Source organism: Struthio camelus, chromosome 1, assembly GCF_040807025.1.
Source record: "Struthio camelus isolate bStrCam1 chromosome 1, bStrCam1.hap1, whole genome shotgun sequence".
NCBI lineage: Eukaryota > Metazoa > Chordata > Aves > Struthioniformes > Struthionidae > Struthio > Struthio camelus.
Window position 1 is genome coordinate 130,708,711 of NC_090942.1, and position 21,617 is coordinate 130,730,327.

General features: G+C 36.0%; 1 protein-coding gene across 10 annotated transcripts in view; it reads left to right on the plus strand.

Annotated features, from left to right (window-relative positions):
- Positions 1 to 21,617, plus strand: part of DMD (dystrophin) — a 1,217,172-nt gene that overhangs the window by 180,877 nt on the left and 1,014,678 nt on the right. The window lies entirely within an intron of this gene.

Consider the following 21,617-nt stretch of genomic DNA (forward strand, 5'->3'; position numbering starts at 1 on the left):
CTTGGACAGCTCTCTCCCTAATACATTACTATTTGTGGGGCTCCTTTGTTATGCTCCCAGTGCACGCAGGAGTTTCTTCTGTTGGGCCTGTCTTTTCTTGTTTCCAATTGCAACCACAAATTTAACAAAAACAGCTGAATTAGAGGGAGAGGGGCAAGGTAAAAGATAAGAGGTGTGATCAAGTCAGCAAATGATGAAAATGTATTGTAATAAAGTTTTGGAATAGTTGTCTGTGTGAATTCTTAGAGAATAGTAAAGACCTCAGATATACCAAAGAAAAGGAGAAATAACTAACTCATTTAAAGGAGACTCCCTGGCAGTATTCAATAACTTTGTCTTTAATAGCCAGGAAAATTTGAGATCAAACTGCTAATTTGATTAAACATTTTTGAAGTTCCTAGAGGATAATTACCAACCTAGATTTGCCAGTAATAAAAATAAATCAACCAGTAATCTGTCATTTTATGTGCTAGGGAATAATTGTCCTACTAACTAGACAATAATGAAATAGTAGTTGTACTATATCTTGTGTTTAGTCATACTTTTAATGATGTCTGATTTGATTCTCCTCATTAAAAAGGAGGAGTAAGATGGTCCGAATGTAACCACCATGATGCTGAAAAATACGCTTAGCAGTGATTCAATCAAACAAGGTGTTCCACAGGATTTTTCCATGGATCTGGAGTATTTTCTAATAGCGATTCAAATGATTTAGAGAGGACACATCTTTGTGTTCAGCATCTGTGTAGGCGAGATGGCCAGGCCTTTGGAGGACGGCAACAGGATGAAATATAATTATGAAGAAATGATCTCACATTGATCAAAGAAATATGAGACAAGTGCAAAGTATTATATTTAGGACAGTAAAGTAAAATGTATGCATATCAAATACGAGATAAATGGGCTGGTAATAATAAAGCAAAGAAAAGCTCTGGGGAGTGTGGTGAATCACAAACAAAATGAGTCAGTAACATGGTACTATTGGGGAAAGAAAGTCAACTTTTTTATGATTGTAGTAATGGAAGTGTTTAACAGAGGATAAAAGATGTAATTATTTTATTTTACTGGGCAGTAGTGAGACTTTAGTTTGAATACTTTGTCCAGTTTGGTGCTCCACATGCAACGAAATAGCCAGAGCAGTGGTCATCAAATATAAGCTACTCTGAAATGTATTGTCAGTTAGGCCTGGTTAGAGGTGTAACAGTGGTCACAGAAAACTAAGAGAAATTATGGCTTCTATACTTAAAGAAAATGTGATGTTCCTTAATGTTGGTTGCTCAAAAATGATTGCTTTATGGAATAGCGAAGCTTTTATCTTCTGAGGAAACCTGGAACAACTCCACAAGAGAGTCACAAGGATTATGAAAGGTTTAGAAAATACAAACTATGAGAAAAGAGAAGTCTGCAGGAAATGCTAGCATTGGGAGGAAGAGAAGAGGAGTGATACAGGTCTTCCTGTTTGAAAATGGTTGCTTTAAGGTGGCCTCAGATCTGTTGAGGACAGGACAAGGAGATTGAGATAAATGAAACAAAAGAGGTTTAGGTTTTGCATCAATGTAATTTTTCTAACAACAAAGTTTGTGAAGTACTGGAGCTGCCCAGGAAGCTAATAGATTCTCCTATATCTGGAGGTTTTTAATAGTAGGTTTGATAGTCATCTACCAGCAATGATCTAAGTGTGCTTCATCTAATTCTTGTTCAATGGACTGTACTTAAATAGTATCTTTAGACACCTTTCAGTTCTATAAATAGTATTTATAGATGTATGTGAACATGCATTCATAAACATCTCAGAGAGCTACTAACCTCCTATTTCATTAGGACTCTGAGAAAAACTTCCCAGCAGTATAATTCAAGTTTTATTCTGCCATGTGTCACCTGTGTTTTGGGTGGTGTCTTTTGTAATGTCAACTATCAGTTCCATGAAAAAAACCAACAACAAAAACCTTGATCTTTAGATCTTGGACAAATTGCTATCATCCACACAAACTGTCATGGATAACATCAGAATAGTTGGTCTGAAATGTGAAATTACATGTGTCTCGTAAGCTCAGTGATACCTGCTGGCTGCATGTGTGGTACATGCACAGAAAGTATGGTGGCACCTCAGTGCACAGGTCACATAGCATAACATGTAAGCTTTATTTTTGTCTAGGGTTTCCAGAACAAAAATATGGGAGGCCCTGCTCCCTTCCATATATATGGGAGATTCTGCTATAAGACGTCATAGTTCATAGCTGTGTAGTGTCCTCAGATTGTTTGTCCTGCTTCCAAATACCAAGAAGTTTTAGGAGAGGTGGTCTTCAAAGTACAAAAGTGTTTCTCCCGTGTGAAATCTACAGCTTATCCTTCTTCTCTCCTGACTTGTCTTCTGTGGTTCAAATCTATCTCTGTTTTTAGCTGTAGAATTGCTTTCCATTAACGGACTATTCCTGGGTAGTAATTTCTTGCCATTGTTAGCTTTGTAAAGTATTAAATAAATACACTTCAACATAGGACAGGTTTGCATTCACTGTTTTGGGGTTCTAGAGGTACTGTCTTAAGCAGATTAGCCTTAGGGGTCTTTAGTAAGATAGAGGAATATATTATGTCATTCATTTCTCTTGCATTCCTCCCCTGAAAGTTCAGTGTCCAGACTACCAGCCCCTGAGTACATTTATTCTCAGATTAAATTTTGAAAATACTCAACTTTGCAAGCTACTTTCCTGTTACTAGTAACTGTAAATACAAATAGTGTTTTTGATGTCAAAAATAGTCAATTGTTGTAAAGTAATTTTTCTAATTTAGGTGTGGTTAGTATAACCTAAGAACTCGTATATACTTATCATTTGTGTTAAAGAATCTGCTTATTGGAGGCACGGATCTGGAGGGAAGTAGTGGTTCTTCTTCTGGCCATGCATGACGTGATGCCTCAAGCTCAGCAATAAACTTCTGCTATCTCTTAGCTAAAACCTTAACACAAAATCCCTAACAAACTCGCGAGCTCACCATCGTGGAGGTTTTCTGTCTGTGATGCACAAACCCTAGCAAACCTCTGCACTGCTACCATGAAGCCTGTGAAAGGGTATCTAGGAGAAGCCGACAGATCTATCAGCAAGCTGACAGTTGCAATGGATGAAGCAATGTCTCTTTTCAAACTTTTAGGGGGGGGAGGGGGATTGGGGATGCTCTAAGCCGAACAGGTGTAAAAAATTCCATTGCAGGTCTCTATCTAACAGCTTCGCAAAAGAGCAACTTGCTCTGTAATTTCTACTCCCTTTACTAGCCAGAAAGCAGGTTATGCAGAAAATCTGCGGTTTAAAGTTTGGGATATGTGACTCATCTAAATAAGCAATTCATCATTGTGTCAGTAATGCAAGCCAAACTTTGCCTTTTAGTATTTGTGAGATAAAACTCTAAGTAAATCAAAAGTGCAGGAGAAACTGGAGAATGTAATCAGACCTTTGTTGTTTCCCTGTTTTAACCATTAGACACCATGTCTGTGTATTACTTTATTTAGTGTTACTTTCTTTGTACACCATCTAAATGACATGCGATAACTCGAAACATAAAGCAGCTTTTAAAATGTGGAGCATATTGCTTTAATATCATTTTGTTTAGAAAGAGCTTTTCTTTGTACATCCTCCAAAGCAGTTTATTTATGAAGTCTTGAGGTTCTACAGGGTGTATATAATGGTAGCAAAGGAGCGTGTTGTAACCTAGCTCTTAATAATAGAACTATAATTAGAGTGCTGATAAGACATGTATCTAGTCCGGGGTATGATAGCTCTTGCTCAGATCTCAACTTTTTAATTTGAAATGACTTTATAAATGAAACACTGAACCATAACTGTATATTTTGGGATAATACAATACATCAGGAACGCCCAAATGTAGCAGCTATCGGCTGGAACTTTGAAACCGCTACAGCTATACGTTAACAATGCCTGTACCAAATTCTAAATACACATATATGGCATCACTGGTCATTTTTAGACATTAATTCCATAATAGGCTTTAAAATAGAAAGCATTATTGAAGATGGACATTTTCTTTACTTTCATGAAGGAAAGAACTTGTAAATGACAACTAATTTTAAAGTTCAAACCTGTCTTGAAGCTTCCAGCACAAAAAAGTTGAAATCATTTGTGTTGTTTCCTTGTTATGGAGAGGTTATCTCAAAATACTGACATTTTAATGTCAGTAATAAAAGTATCTGCCATGAGAAATAGAGACAAAGCAAGCAGCTAAACAACATGAGTTTTGGCAGCTTGAATTTTAGATTATACCCTTATGGCTAACTGGAGGTTTTGAACTGATGTTCAACAGCTTAAGTGGTAAGTGGGTTTCATAAAAGAATGCTAATTTGTGAATGAGTTTGCTACATTTTAATCTGCAATATCAGGAAATAAACATTCATAAAATTGCTTTGGAGTTTTAAACTGATTGTCTATATTTTTGCAACAAAAGAGCAGAAAATTCCAGTTCATAGTCAAAAAAAGACACTATATATGACAGTGCACTTTTTCATGAAAACACAGAGTTACTAATTTTCAATGAGGTAGGAGCAAGACATAGTCAAAAACTAAAAAACCGTAGATTGGAGGGGGGGGTAAACGGGTAATTTTTAGAGTTTCTGCATGTCATGCTTTGATTTTTCCTCTTAGTTATTAATGCAAAAAGGACAGAATATGAACATGATAAATTTAAAGCTACCCAAAATTTCATCATATCAGTTTCATGGAAAACCAAAACCATTCAATAAGGAATCTTTTTAATGGAAAATGCAAGTTACGAAAAGTGCCAATTTTTAAAAGCTAATGGAAACATGAAGAAGAAGGAGATAGTTGTGTGGTGCCTGTAGAATTAGATTCCCATTCTTGTAGTAATTGTTTAAAGAAATATAGTAAAGAGAAACCTTCTTGCTGTAAGAGGTAAGGTTAACAGTCTAATTTAAGACATAGGGGCTAGTAGAATAGCAGCAAAATGAAATACACTTTTTTGCTAATGAAGTTGGTTGAATAGCAGCTAGATGGTTCAGCCAACTGATATATGCAGAGATAACAGGAATGCAGAAGGGGACATTGCTTATACCTTCAGTCTAATTACATAGCAGTCAAAATAACTTCCCAATTATATACTGTTTATATGTAGATCATATAATACAAGATGAGGTGACAGCCTCAGTTTTTCCCCTGCTGCTGGGTTCACAGACAACCTGAAGTTATTTAACACTCCCATTCACTTTAGCAGTCTCTTGGGACTATAGTTTAAACGCCTTCTGCATATTGTATAATGAAAACTGCTGACACAAATGAAATGTTTACTGACCTTTTGAGGATGTATGTCAAATATTTGAGGTTCAGAGAGGCTGTACTACCATGGGTTTGACATCTGACAGAGAAATTTGCACTGCTGCTTTTGCTCACACACCTGTTCTGCTTTCTGTGCTATCACTCATAATGCTGTCTAGGGCATCAAATTAAAAAAAAAAAAAAAAAAACCCACTCATGACAAAGTGAACAGAGTCCAAAGAGAGGCAGACTCTGGGAGGAGAAGAGCCTGGAAGAGCTTTGTAAGAAGAAAGGAGATAGCTGTGTGCTGCCTGTAGAATTAGATTCCCATTCTTGTAGTAATTATTTAAAGAAATATAGTAAAGAGAAAGCAGCACTGGAAGAGCAGTACTGGTTTGGTTTGTCAAATCTTTTAGAGATCTAACTTCTACCAACACATGTTAGCCGATGTGACTTATGTACTTCAAATTTCATCAGTCGTACCATTTCTTTAGCCACACTTTGGACTACAATTAATGAGCAAGAAAGGGAGCAGGGGGAAAAAAAGAGAATCCCCCAAAACACAGGTTAAAACGTTCAGTATTAGTCAAAACTGCTGTCTTGACAATTAACCTGTAGGTCAAATGAAGACAGCTGCTTAGAAGTAGGAAAAGTACAGTTAAATCCTGTACTTACAGGTTCAGATCAGTGTTCTCAGATTTCACTGATATCCGCTGGTGTATTTTCTAAAAGCAGAAAAATAATTGCATAGGCATTTTAAATGAAAGAGTAGAAAAGATCCATAACTGTCACATAGTAGAAGCAATCAGTAGGGTATGCTGGTGTTGCAAGATTTCAATATTTAGAATTAAGTTCTGAATAGTACATCAACACTGGCTTTGCAAGATAGACTTTAATCTCATCATAGACAGGTTCAGAAAAGCTCATTCAGCTAGCTGTGGTGCTCTAGCCAGTTACACAGAATTTAGTGCTTGCACAAAAGCCTATCAAAGAAACACAGTAAATAAACCTTTGCTGAGCTCCATGGTGCCAGGGGTAGCCTGCAACCGTTCCCAGCCAAAAACATTTCTATCTAGCCCAGTATTTAAACAGTGTTTTGAACTGGTACTTGACACTGCAGCATAGATGTATCCTCAATTTGTCTAACTCAGCCATTCTGGAACAGTTTTTCAGCAAGTAAGTGAAACCCTACTGAGCTCTTCCTACAACATTTGGTTGAAATCTTTACATCATCTGATAAGTAACCTTTTTGGTTAGGGTGGAACTGTGGGATGCAGGAGGGATTTAAATATTTTTGTTTTTACCAAACATGAATTAGGTTCACTTGAACTGATTCGCTATTACAGAAGAAAAAGATGTTTACTCCTTTAAGTAAAAGGTGAAAAGAGTTACTGAAAAATTCCCCTAAAAAGGGTAATTTTGGTCAAAGTAAATATGAAGGCATGCTGATCCTGCTCCAAGCATGGAGGGATAATACAACCGAGCAAGCAACATTCACTAAGAGCCTATATTGTGTTTACCAGGTCATAAAGTAACGTGTTGTAATTTTACTGCTGACACTGCATATTCACACTACAAATTGCTATTTACACTTCTACTTTTGTGCCCATATTCATTTCTTTGTTTACAGCAGTAGTGCTATGTTGATTTTCACCAATGAAATTGTGCGCCTTGTACTTAAGGCGCACTAGTTTGGCTCGAAATCAACTTTTCTCTTCTAAACACAGAAGTGCCAAGAATTGACTTTACCTACATTATTTTGAACTTTATTAAAAATAAACCTGCAAAGCATTTCTAAATTTGACTTTGCCTTACAGGAGGAATTAAACTGTAATTTGAATTTGATTAAGGGTCAAGAAACCAGTGGAAACCAGTGCATCACAAATTATATATACAGATCAAGGTACAAACACTGGGTACAAACATGTGAGATAAAGCTAGCCATCTTTTATATATTTACCTCTTATTAACCAACGAAACTGACTGCAGGACAAACAAAAGATTGAGTGTTACGTAAAATCTTGAAATTGTATCCATGGTGAAATCCTGATCAAGTCGCTAATGGCTGCATACTGCGTATTAAAAGTGCATGTGGTAAATATCAGCTGAATCCATTAACGAACCACTGATGAACCCTTTGGAGCAGCCTCAGAATTTTTTTTCAAGAAAACTTTCAGAAAATCACACATTTCAAATTGCAACACATTTGTAGTAGATATAAAGAAACTCACAGTTGATAATACCTCAGTGTTTGTAAGACACTAAGATTCATAGGTATCCATCCTAAATAATCTGCTTTGTCTCCTTCTCTGTTGCCAACATTTTTAAGCGTTTCTCACAGTGCAGGTGATGAGGGAGAGTAGTTTACTAAGTTGGGAGCCAAATGACTTTTCTCTGTTACTATGTGGCAAATGACCAGAGCTCTCACTGAAGATTAATAGTGCTTAACTTTGATTTCCGTCTCTGTGTGATCAACACTACCCTTGGAATACTTACTGTTTTGAAATACTAGGCTTCCTTATGCCAATAACCTTTTCAGAATATGGCTTGCAAGAGCAGACCAAGGGCCCATCGGGTCTATTCTGTATCATTAAAGCAAAATGCTTTTCATCTTTTTTTCAAGCCAAATGCTGTTTAAACCTGATATAGAAAACGCATTTGCATTGTTAAGTATTAAATGATTTTCCTTTTTTAGTTTTTTTCCTGGTATCTCCAGTATACATAGGCAAGGGCCAGGCAGAGCACATGCTCAGAATTATTTGCGCTGATGTATAGTAAATTACCCATTAAATCTCCATATTCTGCATCTTTTTTATGATGCAGTAAAATGGTATGAACACTATATGAATATTCATTATGTTTCAAATAATTTTGCTTTGGAACAAAAAAACCCTCAGTTTTATTTTTAATGTGCTTTTTAAGGTACTGCCAATGGAAATACTACCACTGATTTTTCTCAGAAATTTATTCTAGAACTTCTACTAATTTATTGACATATTTGTATAGTTTTTGTATGGCTGAGAGAATTATCAGGAAGAAAAATTAAGCCTAGTTTAAAGGCACAAGTATCTTCATAGATGGAATTTTGTGCTTAACATCAACTCTGTGCATAAGCTTCCAAGTTTATAAACTTGATGATGTTTTACATTTTCTTTCCAAACCCACTTTTCATCTCACTGGCAAAATAGCTACAGCATGTCTTTCTTGTCAAGGGTTTTTTTTAATCCCAAGTTTTATTATGATTTCAGTAATACAGGTAAATCCAGAATAAAAAATGTAAAAGCTTGTTTATTAAGGTCACGCTCATTGGAAGCATGCTCCAGCTTTGCAGTTTGGTTAGCTTTCTTCATGTCCTGGTAAGTCCTATTGGTTTTGTACTCTCATGGATTAGTGAATATGTCCTAAAATTTCTTTTCTCTGGTTCTGAATTAAAATAAGTGAAATCAGTGACATCATTGTCTAATTTATAGAAAAGAAGCAGTAAATACAGTACTTGTTTCTTAAGTTAGAACTTAAATTTAATATTTAAATAGGAACAGTAACATGCTAAACAGATGAAACTATGCTAGAGCAGTCTATGGAATGGTATAAAGAGTGATTAGCTCGTCATTAAAGAGGATTTAAGAGTAGATTTGCATACTGGCCAAAAGGAACTGTAAATTGCATTCTGCTTCCTAGTTTTTAAAAAACATGTCTTAAAAACAACCCTTAAATCCCTTTTCTTTTCCTGAATGACAGTCTGATGGAAATAGTTGCCATTTCCTGACTTTCATAAAAGATTTGAAAATAACTTTCATAAATTTCATCACAGTAAAAATCTATCACATTAGTTAAGTAATCACTGTGAAATTTTCTATTATGCTTTAAGACAGTTTATGGGAAAGTAGGGTTATTTTCAGCATAAAGAATAAAATTCTTCGTAGACTTAAAATAAAAGGGAAATACTGACCAGATATTTATCCCTACTAGATGTAGAGGCTTGGGTGCTGGCAGGGATTAAAATACAGCATTAATCTCTTTGCATTTACTGTAAAAGCAGGGAACACCAGAAATTCAGAGTGGTGTCTCAGTGCAGCATGACAAAAATAAAGTATTGCTTAAGAGGGAGTTCTTTTCCATTTTCTTTGTTCTTGCTAACATCAGGAGTGCAAGCCGTATGGACCACTGTTGTAGTCACACCGCTGGAGATGCCTTTCAAACTGTTATTCCTGGTCCCTCTCACTGGAAACCAAAAAGGAACAAAAATGTATTTGGTTATTATTGGCTTCAAAGCCACAAATATAGATGTCTGAAGTAAACCACAAACTAATGGGACTATATCTGCATTTTTTGTGATCATATTTTTCTGTTGTTTGATTTTTTTTTCTGTTGTTTGATATTTTTCTGTTGTCTCAGACAACTGAGATCTTACATTACGTGTGTGTGATGGGTTGGGATTCTTGTCTAGTTTTTGTCCATAACATTCTCCTATTACTCTGAGAATTTTGTCTGATTTTTTTCTAAAATGTCTAAATGACCACAATTTAAAAAGATAGCTCTTGGAAAGCAGGTTGTGCATTATAGGTGCCTTCCCTCCCAAAAAATATACAAGCAAATTATTTTAAACAGTGAGCATCTGCATGGCAATACATCTTCACCGTCAGAAACATCTGAGTGAATGCAGATGACGTTTTAAACGTTTCTAAAATAACATGTCATCCTAGACCTGTAATTTGAAAGTTCAGAGCACATTAGTAGAATTGGGAAGCTTAACTAAAATGTATGCATTTTTATTATGTGAAAAATTTTTGTCTATGCATTCCTATTTTCTATAGCTTCTCCATGCAGAATAACAAAAGCTTCCACCCAGATACATTAAACATGCCAAGCAAGCAAAGTAATGACTAGCGTTAGCAACAGGGGGCTCTAGACTTTTATTTTTAATATGTCTTAGTGAGAAGGAACACAGTGAAGTGAGATAACCATTGAGCTCTTTTACCTTTTCCTTCTCTGATCTGGACTTGCACCTCATAGTCCTTTATTCAAATCCTCATTTATCTTTCTTGCACTTACTTTAAGTCAGAAAGATTCATCTAAAGAAAATTGAATACATGTTGTTCTCTTGAAGTTATTATTGTGTAAATATCTTACGGTGGGGGGAAAAATAGGAACAAGCTAAATATAGCATTACAATATTGGTCTCAGTGGTGCATATGTCTAGCTTGCAAATTTGTAAACATTTACAAATTTGCATGATTGTTGCTGGCAGTAGACATCATCATTTCCATGCTCAGAATTCATTACCATTACATCTAATCATCTTCAAAACCGCCAAAACAAAACTCCTCATATAGGCAAATAAGGCTTTAGTGGATTTATGTTATATTTAGACTAAAAGTTCAAAAACAAAAGCAGGAGAAAGAAAAGCACTTTCAAGCTACTGCACCAATTTACCTAAAAGCCCTCTAATCTAAACATTTTGAAGCTCAAGTAAATCATATTAACCATTCCCCCTGTGGGCAGTACAGGTATCACATGCCTGAGGTGTGCAATGGAGAGAGGAAAAGAGAACTTGCAAGCACATATGTCTAGGAGTGCCCTCCTATGTCTTGCGAGCTCTCTATGTCATAAAAGGAAATCCAGCACACCTGCTTGTGGTGCTTCTACATTATATTAGAGCTCACGAGTCTTTGTGTCTCAATGTAGCTTGCCTATCACCAGCCAAGTGGCAGGCCTGTACCTCATGGGGAGGACCTCCAGTGAGCTACTGCCCTCCCCTGCCAGTGTGTAGCATCTCACACCTCCATCCACCTGACATATTAAATACATCTGGTGCCTCTCAGACATAGACGCTTCTTTTGAAAGATGCCTTCTAGAATCAAAAAGTTTGAATATCCCTCCTACGTGTATCACTTTATTCATTAGGCTTTGAGATACCTGTATTGTGTGCAAAGGCTTTCTGTACCTTCAGAGGATATACTGATGGTCATGATTTTACATCCATATCAAATTGAACTTTTATTGAGGTTAATTAATTTCTTTAAGCCATAGGTCTGCATATAAGGTCCTAGCTCAGCATAAAGATAGAAAAATAACATTATGCAAGATGTTCCCATGGAAGATCGGCATTATTAGAAATAGGAAATAACCTTATTTCCACAGCACCTTGCATATCTGCCTTTTACAGATCAAGGGGCTCACTCAGATCTTGGGGGCATGTCTGGGCCAAAAATGTTTATAGCTGCATATAAACGCAGAACTCTGTTCTTTCTCTGAGTACAAATACCAGCTGTTTTTGAAGGGAAAAACTGTTATTCTGCACACCGTATCTGCAGTTATTTCTCAACAGCAGGGATAAATTTAAGATAGGCGTCCTGTTAAGTCTTTGCTTAAAGCTTTAGTTATTATTTTAAAAAAATATGTTTTTTGTGCTCTGGAAGGGCTACCTAATTTGTAAGGTGGTTCTCCCCCACCATTTTCATATCCTACTCCCATAAATATTGATATTCCCATCATGGACTTTGCTAATACTTTCATTTTTTCAAAGATCTACATGACAGAAAGTTATTACACCAAATAGCTATTTTTCTTTTTGTCTGCTTTTCACAATGTGTTTGATTGATTTGCCAGTTTAAATCCATTACATTTACTACCTGGTAATATTAGCGTGGGAGCATATACTGGTGACTTTAAAATAGGATGCTTTTAGTTTGCTCAAGTACTTAGTATTGGTTTAAGATTTTAAGATTAAATTTTAACATTAGTGAAAATCCTAAACTATTGGTAACACTAAAATCCTTTCCACAAAAAAAAAAGAAAGCTTGAGATTACTTCTTGAAAATAGTAAATTGTAAGTCCAGTTTAGTTAACTTAATCTGTTGCAAGTTATGAGAATTCAATAGGTAAGCATGGTTATCAGAAAGACTCTTTTGCATCTTTTTCATGTTGTTGCCTGGTTTTAAGCCACATTAGAAAATGTAATGCTTTGTCTCCAGACAAAGCAGAGTTCTGTATATTCATAGGACAGAGTTACTATGTGCTAGATAATTAAGAAAAAAGTATAATGGTAACTTACAAAGGGATTCGTAATTTTTTTTTTATTTTCTCTCAACTCCTTGATGATGTATAAAGTTACTTGTTAAGCTGAGGGCTAGCTTTCTACATTAAAAAAAAAAAAAAAGTATAAAAGGCACCCCTGGAATTCTGCAGAAGGAAGCCAGACAGGAGACAAAGACATTGCAGTCAGGCAGGAGGAACATACTAGATCATATAGGTAGGAATTGGGTTTTATTAGAGCTATTACTCTATTCCAACTGCACATCAAACATTAAATTGCCATGCTCAGCTAGAGGGAGTAGTATCAGAGGCTTGTGCTCCTTACCACCGTGGTAGCAGTGACTCTAAAATACTAAGGAAGGTCAGAGAAATTGTCCTGCAAATTCAGTTGCTATCTTACAGATTTTGTAAATGCCACATATAAATAAATTACGTGTAAATTTTCAGATGCTGTAAGCGAGCCATTCTTAAAGCAACTAGTCAGAAATTGCATGAGAGGAATAGCCACTCTTGGTTCAGTCCAGAGCAATACACAAGACTTGCACTCACAAGTAAGCATTTCTGTAACTCTTACAAATATGTGTTCAAAAGCAGTGTCCTCATCGAAGAAAAAAAAGCATATGAAATCCACGCCATAACACCTGACTTCAAAAACAGGCACTGGCAGAAAAGAGGATGATTAAAATGGAACTAAAAAGAAGCATCTAACTGTGCTGTACCAGCAGGCACCTTGGAAGCAACAGATTAGAGGCCTGAAGTAAACGTGTATCACCTATCAAAAAGGTGTATCACCTCTCAGAATGGAAAACATCTCTGTTTAAGAAAACAAGAGTATGATTAATCTGGTATGATTAATAGGGCAGTAAAGGCATACTGACCGCCACCCACGAGCTGTGAAGTCACAAGAGTTCAAGAAAACAGTCCCAAAATACACTTTTACAGGAACAGATTAAAACAATTTTACTGAATTTAGTCATGCAATAGTAAGTAGTCCAGAACATAAAAAACAAAGACAATTCATGTCCTACAGGTATATAAAATATAAAATGTACAGAGAAGTTGATTATGTGATTACAGAATGAAAATATAGCAAAGAAAAAAGAAAGATATGTAAAGTCAAGAATAAAGATTATTTCAAAGAAGCATTAACAGGAAAGTAAGCTATGAGGGCCTAAGTTCATTAGCTAAGTTTCAAGAAGGATGTAGTTGTTTGTAGATGGGAACCTCTGCATGAATGTGACCTGCTGCAGGATAGTAGCCAGTGCTAGATCCTCCTTTTTATCATCTTAATAACATAAAATACCATAATTTATATGGGGCTATCAGGTATGGTTTTACCAACTCATCTCATAGGCTTTTGAATACTGAATGCTTTGCTTATATGCTTTTGGATACTTTCAACATTTTTGCTTGAGGGAAAGCTCTCTTTATACATCTCTCTGTATTTTCTGATCTTCTAACTTCTACTTAGATCACCTTAAATCTAAGTTGACCTTAGCTGTTCTGTACTAATTATTCACACAGGATAAATTAGTAGTCATAGTCTTATTTTACTGTGTCTTTAATAAATGCTATATATTATTTTTATATACTATATTAAGAGCTATACTTGAGCCTGTTAAGAGAGTTAGGATTAAATGATGTATCTACTGGAGGCAGTTAGAAATAAAAAGATGATCTTCAAAAAGTGGAAGTTACATCCGAATGAGTCAAATAGAAAAAAATATCTGGGAAGTTGCAATAAAACAAATAGGGAGTCTAAAACAGTGTTTTGAGGAAAACTTTTATGCTGAGAGCTTAAAAAATTAAAAACAAGTTTTTTTCCAATACATCAGAAGTAGGAAACATGCCAGGGAGGCCATTGCAGGCTACTAGGTCATCAGGGTATAAACAGTTCATGTTGCAGAGTAATTAAAGCACTTGAATATAAAGACTGATTTGCAGAGAGAGACGAATGGTTGAATCAGATGACGACCAGCATAAGCAATACGGAGTTGTGCTAATCTTTATCTCATAAAACAATATTCCAGTTATTGCTGTTAATCTTATTACTAACCTCTCAATTATACACGAACGCTGTCTAACCTAACGCAACAACAGCATTCACAGTCATGGAAACAAAAGTCAAATGGGCCCGTGCATGTGCACACGGACCCATTACTACAGGACCACCGCCTTTCCAGCCACCAGCAGCTCAGCTTGTCGATACTGGGCAGTCGTGGTCTCCCATGTCACCTAGCATGTGGCAGGTGAGGGTGACCACAGTGGTGGTGGTGGTGGGCATGCCTGTCTTGGGCAGACTTCAGGTGTTACGGAAAAGGTGGGTGGACTCTCCCAGGAGCGCCCATGCCTCTTAAAACAGCAGTAGGTAGCTAAACAAATTGTTTCTAATTTTGTTTACTGTGGAGGAGCTTTGGAAGCTTCTAGTAGTAACACTTGCCTTCACAGAGCACAAGTCTAAGGATCTCAAGTTCAGTAGTGTTTAGAAGTCACCTCTTCTAAAAGAAATAAAAACATAAAATTTCACCAAACAATGGATCCAAATCTTGAGTACTAAAGAAACTTAAATAGGAAACTAAAAGCTATTAACTGGTTTGTAATCTTTAACTTATTTCAACCTTGTATGAGAGCAATGGAGGATGCTAATGATGTTAACCTTTTTTAAAGAGTCCAGTATGTACCTGGGGAATTATAAACTATTTAGTCCACATCTGGCAAATATGGTGGAAATTACTAGATATATAGGTAAATCTGACGTAATGCAGAAGAGTCAATACAGCTTTGAAAGGAAGAAGTTACACCTCACAGTGGCATTAATTCTTCAAAAGAGTCAGTAGGAATGCATTTGTTAAAAAAGAAAACTCTACTACATAAAGCTTAGGTTCTTTTTCCTCCATCCATAGTATGATATGCCCTAAATGAAATGTTATCACTCGCTTTTTCACTTGTCATTTGAAAAAGCTCAGATCACATCAATAGTGAAAATAAAGTTAGAAATTGCTTAGAAGAGAACAGAAAATGTAGAACTATTACTCTGTAAGTCCATCTTGAATATTCTGAGTATTATGGAGTCTTGGCTTGGGAAAATCCTAGCCATAATTTCACAAAATTTAAGGGATTATTCTGAAGAAATACAATTTTGCGCTTGTCCTTTTCTTATAATCTTTTCTTAAAAGAATTCTGTAGTGGCCCACATCAGAGACAGATGAACTTAAAAGAGCCTTTGGTTTGCCCAAAATAGCCGTTCTTATGCTATCCTCTTATCATAGTTTCATATTAATTATGCATTACAATATTTAAGGATTTTTTTTTTTTTTCAGGAGGTGATGATCTCTTCCCCATAGTGAGATACCAAGGGCACTATATTCAGTATAACATAAAAAAGGTCCTGATAGGCATGAAAGTACCAATCCAAAAGCTCAAGGGGCAGATTGAGACTCCACTGAGAATCGCACTTCTGGGGGTGAAGAAGAATGTAATGAATGTAGAGCCCAAAGTGGATGCATGGTGGACAGATGTGTTTGGTTTTATCTCATACCAAGGGCCAGCTGAAAACCGCCTGGCCTGGTTTGTGGTGCTTTATGAGCTGGTCCACCTCCCGAATTGTTTGCATACCACCTCTTCTCCTCCATAATCTTCCTGTGGTTTTCTACCTGCTGGACTTATTCCCCCCTGCATCATCTCCTGCTGCAGAAATTGAAGGACAAATTGTATAATGGGAGTCTCTGCTTTGATTCAGGCTCAAACTGAGAAGGGCTCTGCATGCTCTAGGACCAGGGATGGAGAGCTCTGACCAGCTGTGTCTGATCAAGCACTCTCTCCAAATTATGGTCTAGAAGGGAAAGCTTGGCAACATCTAGCAAAAACCTGAAGGTATGGTAGCCCTCAATAGCATACATTATTGACAAGAGATGGTAGAAATGATACAGTACTAAAATCTGATAAATGAAACAAATTCTGCCCTTGTGATAATTTTCATCACCTAAAAATGATAATCTAATGGCAAAGAAAATGTAAAAAGCAAGATAGCTGATGCTGAGGGTAGAGAAAGAAAAAGGCACAATTCTGACATGTCTCTGAGCCTGCATTAAATTGCCAGTACAAAATCAGTTTTCTTTTGTAGTTTTCCTTCATCCAATAGTGTAGAAATTAAGGGTGGAGTCCAAAATGATTTTTACTTGTGTATCAGAGAACACTGGAAATGCATTTAATGTTCCTGTTCAAAAGTCCCTACCAGAATGCTAATTACATTGCTTTGGAGTTTTATTGTATAACCTCTGATTAAATATCCCAAAATATTAAATGCTTACTGAGAAGGAAAAAAAAGGAAACAAGAAAAAAAAAAAAAGATACCTCCTCAAAGCAGAGAGTACTTTCCTCACAAAAGTGCATCAAACTTTGTCCTCCCTGAGATTCTGGGGTGGTGAAGTTGCCTTTTTGGAATTAATGGTTAATCATTTGCACTTAAATCTGATGTTGAACATAATTCAAAAAGACATGCTGTTTTCAGTGACCTAAGCCATGATAAGCTATTCGCCCAGATTTCCCCATTGACTCAAGAGAGAAAACTAATGTAAAATAAGCTTTGTTTTTTCCCTTGCATTTTTCCAGTTGATTGAAGATGTATTTAGTTTGTGGTCTGAAAAAAGGGCATGTGAGAAAGGACAAATAGGTTATAGGTATCTTTTAAAAATCTTATGTTTTCAAGTTCTGTAAGACTATGAGCAAAATGCTTAGTATTAAAAAGTACCCTCTTTATACTATTCCTTTATCTCTAAAGAAAAGGAACATATTTAACAGCTTTCCCCCTCCCCTTTCATTTAGTTAGAATATCATTTTACCATCTTCAAATTAGCTAGGTCACTTAGATCTATATACCAGTTAGCTATTTTTAGCTCTTTGGTTGTCTTCCACTTCTGGAGAATTAGCCTTTTTGCAATTAAACTTCCTGTCATTAATTTTTTTTCTTGCTTTATAGGCTGTGCATATTTGAAGTATCCAAGGGCAAAGATTCGTGGATCCCTGAAAGATCCACGTTAATAAAATTATATTCCTCCTCCCCCTGCCTTTTTTTTCCCGGAAGGAGAATATTAGAGGACAACAACTGGCTCGGAAAGTGGGTCTGTCTTGGTATGCGATACAGGTTTTCCTTGGTGTACAGAGCTAGACAAATTATGATGAGTCTGTGTGCATGTATCTTCCTTTCTAGCAATCTCTCTGCTTGCTTGCATAGGTTGCAAAGACATACTGCAAAGACGACTGTCTCGCGGTATGAACTTTGGTAAAGTGATCAGCAGGGCACAAAACAGATCTTTGAGCTGGGGTTGTTCATCCTGCAGCTGGAAATTGAAACGACATCGCCACTTCAGTGTGGAATCGAGCTGGTTGTCTGTGAGGCAGCGTAACTAACTTTGGTTATGCTTATTAGGTATAGCTTTAATGCAGCTATGGAGATACTCATACCACCCAACACTGGATGTGTAACTTTGGTCAAAACAATGCGGAAGTTAGCAAACTGGTTTTCCTAAGAGTTTTGTATAATGAATAGAGGAGAGAGGTGAATGCATTGTTTGAGAGGGTGGTTCAGAATTGGTTATCTGAATGCTTATTATAACGGTGACAGTGCAGAAAAATAAAAGTAGGAGCCTTCTCTTCTGTTACTAACTGCCAGTGAAGCATGAATTATTTTTTGAGTAATTATCTGATTGCTTGTATTACTAATGAATATACTAGTGGCAGAATTTGATCTTGTGTATTCATGAATTTGGCTTTAATTATAAACAGAAGGAATATATAAATAATACAAAACCACATTATTAGCTCTATACAAACCTTTCAATAAATGTTAATATTGCAATTCAAAATAACACTATCCTATGCTTCCTATAAACTGGCGTTCATCAGTTACATGTCTTGTCTACTGAATGATATTGAGCTAATTTTTGTAAGTAACTCCAATTTTAACAATGGGTACATATAAAATTTTATCCCATTTTGCAAGTTTGTGCCAGAATCTAAATTCATACTGTTACACTATGAGAATAGGAAGAATCTATTGCATATTTGGTCTGCTTTGCTACTGATGCACTGAATAACATATATGAACTAACATATATGAGCTCTCAACCAATACTGAATCTGTGGGAAATAGGCTTTGTAACTACTAGCTTCTCCCATAATACAGTTTTATCTCTGTGGAATCAGTAAATTCAGATGACCATAGCACAGCATGAAAGGTTTACATTTTGGAAAGAAAAAAAGGCATGGTTTAACATTTCGTGATGGTACATGCTATGGTTTGCTTTTAGGCAGAAGTGTCTTAGTCTGTGCTAAATAGTTGAAGATGCTTGACATACCAGAAAGTACCAAAAATTTTCTAATGAATCTTTTACAGTATTACAGGGCCACTGTTTCAAATGGTTGTTTCATATGACTTTATAATGTGAGTTAAAATATGCTAGAAATAAATTTGAAATATGTTACCTGATTAATAGTAAAGATTTCTTTAACTGTGAAATGCAATACAAGAGTAAAAAAAAAGTAGATTTGTTATCTTTTTTTCTATGAAATATTCATAAATATATTAAATGTCTTCATATTGGCCATGTTTGATTTTCAAGGAAGCTCAAAACTCAGTTAATTCTGCTACTGAAAGGAGGAAAAAATAAAATTTCATAGGAGAAAAGGAAAAATAAATGTGACTACAACTGGGTATACTAAATTACACTGCGAGTTCTCAGTTCTGCAACTGTTTGCTTCATAGGAGTTCTGTTTGTGAAGTAAATATCAGAATGTGTGTGTATTTGTTGGATTAGCATTTCAAACTATGTTGGACTATTTTACATGGATTGTTCACTTGGGTTCCTTTTAGTTAGATCTCCTAGGTTCTTTCTCATGTGCACAAAAGTGTTTCTCAAGTATTTTGGTTTTGACTTTTGCATATGACGAACCCCTATTTTGAGACCTGAAGTTCCACACGAAACATATTTACCAAGTACTTTGAAATATCCTACAAATTAACCATAGTTGCTAAAGTTTGCTTCTCTTTAGGTTAAAAGAAGAAAATTTAGATGTTCATCAGAAACATGTGAAGAATTGTAGTCGGATGTGTTCAGGCACTGATATGAAAGAGAATTATTCTTAAGTGGTCTTGAAAACAGAAGAAAAGTCTACTAAAATAAAAAATGAATGATTACAAAGTGAAAATTGCTTTATATAAAAAGCCTACATTTAAAATGAAACTACCTATACATCCCTAAAACTCTAGCTGAAATAATGGAGAAGCTGAGGAGGAACCTCGGTGTTAAGCATAATATAAAATTGTGCTTTGGTATTTTTTGTGTCTTTTGTACGTCTATTTCCATTTTAAAATAGATCTTGAATGAATTTAGCCCTTGCTTTTCTAGAGCACAACTTGTTTTTGTTTTAAGTTTGCCCAGAGTTTAAAATGAATACAGATGACTGAAAAGCAGAAGGAAGGTGACTTCCACAAGAGTGGTGAATCAAAATGAATTGGTGTAGCAAGGAAATTTCTTAAGAAATCTTTTAAGAAATCTGTCATTTGGGTATGTTCAGGGACCCCAGAGGTTGGTGTATTATCCCTTAAGCTTCAGTTATCTCACTGAGAGCTAGCACTATGTATTAATCGCAAGGTAAAAAGGGGAGAGGATCCTGTGGTCACTATCACGTGATACCTGCCCCTCTGGCAAAGGGTGCATTTCCTGTAAATGCAGGAAAAATCCAATTTGCGGTGTGTAGTATCAGTTAAGCTAGGGATATTCCTTATTGTTCCCCACTGGATCTTTGGTATTCTCTGAAATTAAAGCTCTGCTACGTTTGTTTCATTTTCTTTTGAGGTCTTGAACTGGGACCCTTATTTCTGAGTGTGTGCGTATACATATACACAAACTGCATAACATGAATATATAATTGTTTAGACATTCCCTCATTGCTTTGTTATGAGAGCCTAAAAGACACCCTGGCTAACTCAAAACTTGTTTTCAGAAAAGAGTCGATATGTTCACACAGTGTCATTAGTGAAGAAATACAACAGCCATAAAAGCTATGTGAACTTGCCTGCTGCTCTGCCTTCACTCATAAATAGAGTTGAGGTGTTTAGAGGGTTGGAAGTTGAGCTGTAAAACCTGGTAATCCTAGCAATTGCATTACTAATATTTTTCTAAGCCTATATGCCTGTACAAAGGATGGATGCACTAGAATAATATCAACTGATAGAAGGTCTTGTGAGGAATGCCACAATCTTTGAATTGTTTATCCGTTTGTAAAATAGTCATCACTAGGGCAATGTGGAAAATTGCCTCATCCAAATTAATAAATAACAGGCAATAAAACTCTCCGCATGTAAAAAAGATTGACTCTCAACAAATTATTAAATATCGTGCTATAAAACTCTCAGCAAAGTGTTCAATGAATGAATGAAAGTTAAGTAAGAACAAGATATAAAGTATTTGAGGATGCACATAACATATCACTTTTGTAGCTGTTGGCATGAGCAGCAGTTAGTGATTATCAAGGCAAATAGAGTGGTATTGGTATTGAAAAACAAATAACTCTCTTACTGAAAAACGTCAGCTTTCACCAACAGCAAAACTGGGCTCAGCAGTATTTCAACGCTGAATGGTTTGATCCATGATGGCTTGAAAAATAGGCAATACCACATATATCTAAAGATGAAGGCAAACAGAATTTCAGAAATCTCTTGAGAACAATTTAGCCCCTCTTTCCAAACAATTGGCCCACAGTTTTGCTTCCACATACCTTGAGATGCTGTATCTTCCATTGCAAAATGTATTTTCTATCCTTACCTAATTTTTGGTACATTATGTAAATTACATACATTACTCACTTATGTATTTGGGACACATCTAAGCAACGTTCTTCATCGACACAAAGGGAAAGTTACACAGCTGAAAACATCCATCAGTGCTTCCACTGTATGTTCAGCCCTTTCCTCTGAGTGCTGGGAGTTGGAAGGGAGCAAATAATGCTGTGCTATGGAAGTGTTCCCCCTAGTACAGTCCAGTATCTAAATCTCACACTTGCAGTTAAAACAGGAAATTACTATCCTCATATTTTGATAGGGGAAAGAATCTGATTGCTGATTTCAGCTTCATAAGCAGTTTTTCTGCAAAAATTGCTATTCTCTGTGTGCTTCCAAAAAACAGATGGGTGCCATTGTGCATAGTGCTGTACAAACATGTTCTTCTGCCTCCTTGAAGGCAGCACTACATGTTTTATTCAGGCTCCATATATCACAGGTATTTAAATTTCACCTTTATAGAGTAAATA